The sequence below is a fragment of the Frankliniella occidentalis genome, unplaced genomic scaffold, assembly GCF_000697945.3.
Source record: "Frankliniella occidentalis isolate FOCC.00 unplaced genomic scaffold, Focc_3.1 Scaffold381, whole genome shotgun sequence".
Lineage (NCBI taxonomy): Eukaryota > Metazoa > Arthropoda > Insecta > Thysanoptera > Thripidae > Frankliniella > Frankliniella occidentalis.
In genome coordinates this window covers 224,477-226,889 of record NW_026267503.1, presented here as the reverse complement: position 1 = coordinate 226,889, position 2,413 = coordinate 224,477, and positions in this window count along the sequence as shown.

Below are 2,413 nucleotides of genomic sequence, written 5' to 3'. Positions count from 1 at the left end.
CTCCCCCGCCCTCCCTTCCCCTCTTAAACCAGAACTGCGGGGTGCGGCCGCCACCTCCCCATTCTCACAATAATCATTTTTTTAAATCCTGGCGTTTGTGCGTGCATGGTGGATGACGTCAAACATGTGCCCCCCCCCCTTTTGAAACACTTGATAATTTTAGGTTTGTGTGTCTATACTTAAAGAGCATTCTTACCCTGAGAAAAGAAAAATCTGCCTGAGCACTATACGTTTAGTGCTCAGATCGAAGCTTTTTCGTTGCACTATATACATCTAGCGCTGGGAGCTAAACGTAGCATCCCAGGCAAAGAAAATTTAGAGCACAGTTCGGGCACCATCTCATTTTGGGGTGGACGAAAGTCGGGAGCATTAGACGAATGTTTAGTGCCCGGAAAGAAATATTTTTCTCAGTGTAAATATGAATGTGGGCAGATTTTTTTTTTTGGTCCTTTTGAGTAGACGCCATCGACGCCATGTACACCCAGATTTTCCCCAAGCAGTGCTAAAATCAATGAATTTACTCTTTGCTTGGTTCCTATTTATTTGTTTTCGTTATTCGGTCTTAATTAAAAATTGTGTGGGATTAGTTGTTTTAAAACCAAAACATGACTAAAATGACTATAAATATGGCCCCGGTGGGGTTGGTGCCCACGGCGCCCTGATGTCATGTTTGCTCCGCTTATCGCACGGCTGATGGAGGGCGAAGGGCTCATAGGAGGTACTTCTATTTATTTTCTCACCTTTTTGTATTTACAATTTTATTTTCCGTGGATGGTCTGATCTGATGGATCTGTTTGCGCGCGTCTGGCGCGGCCAGGACATCGACCTCCTATGGAGGGAAATGCTCCGTGGCCCGCCCTGACGGACTGGTCACGCATTTGACGGGTATTCTCCGGTCAGGTCCCTGAAAACACAAGGTGTGCAACGAGGCAGGCTCAGGATCTCCATCGCGTGCACACCTACAGATGTTGGACCGGAAATTTGACTAAGTAAAAGTGTTCAACAGACACATTCAAGGGTCCAAAACTGAAAGAAAGAAACTGAATCTGAACAATTTCCAATTTTCGGTTTCAATTTATTTTATTTTTGTAGTGTTTAACTTAACCGTGAAACACATTTCATTATTCGAATATCCAGTCAAACATTTAAAAGTGTGCAATGTACTTCATGTGCACACCAGGTGCACACTTAATGTATCAGTATGTTCTTTTCTTTTTCTTTGCGGGGTGCGATATTGCTTCCACTCAAATCACTTCGACTGCTGCATCATAACACATGAAGTGCTCTTTGTTAAAGGCCGGAGAGCCTGGAGGGGGAGGGGAGAGGAAGGGAGGGGCGTCGATTTGTCAATCGGACGGAATGAGACAGAATAAGAGAGACTACAGTTTCAGACTTGAAACTGCTGTGTCCAACTTTTACCTGAAAGCAGGCCACAATTTTATCCAATAAGTTTACGATGAAAAAATCGTTGTCACTGCTAAAATATTTGCTGGTATTTAGAAAACTTAATGAGCTGAACAACCATGTGGGATTCTAACGAATCATTCGCTAAATCAGTCGAGTATAAAGTACCTATCGTTCGCGGCGGGGCAAACCATGCAAACGTAAATTAAAACCTAACAAAATAAATACCGTTCAAAGTTTAACAGAAATATATTTTGACGCACTTATCGTCTTAGTTTTATAATTTTTCGCAGTGCCTAGGCTACCTAGCTCTTTCTCACGTGCATAAAATCACATGTGAGTCGGCGATGGACCCCTCCCCTCTTTTCCCTCCTCCTTCTGTCGGTATATCGGATGACTTCACCCTCTCTCCTTCCCCTCATTTTTCTTACCCGTTTGCCGCTGTTTATTCCTTTTTGTATGCACTTTTTTTAGTCTTTCGTTAAATTGCGTCTAGGTTTTTTTTTTCAGTCATTTCGTGACTTGCATTGTGGGAGGATTTGTTGTTGAGGGCGGGAAGCATAACTTTGCGGAATCGTGGAATGTACCGGATGGTAATTGAATCGGGAGGTGTACACTGAAAAGTTGCTGTTCGAAACAGTAATTAAGAGGCCTGTGAACTAAATAAGTTGACTTAAAGTTCTTCTTACACTAAAAAAAAAAATATATGTAAAAACTAGGGGACGTAGGAAGTAGACTATTCAATTTTTGTAACTGTGATTTTGTACGAAATTCTCTCTTGGCTCGCTACACATATTATTCATCTCCCTCTCTCTTTCTCTCTCGGTCTCCTCTCGCTCGCCCACCCACCTCAGTACTCGTCCGAACCCCCTCCCTAGCACACATACCTGATCCTACCTCCCAGCCCCCCCCCCTGACGTGTTCCTCCTCGACGCCGGGTGCTCGAGACGCGCCGAGCCCGCGGCTGCGGCCAGGCCTTTGCGTCGCCTTCCGCGGCTCAGCCAATGGC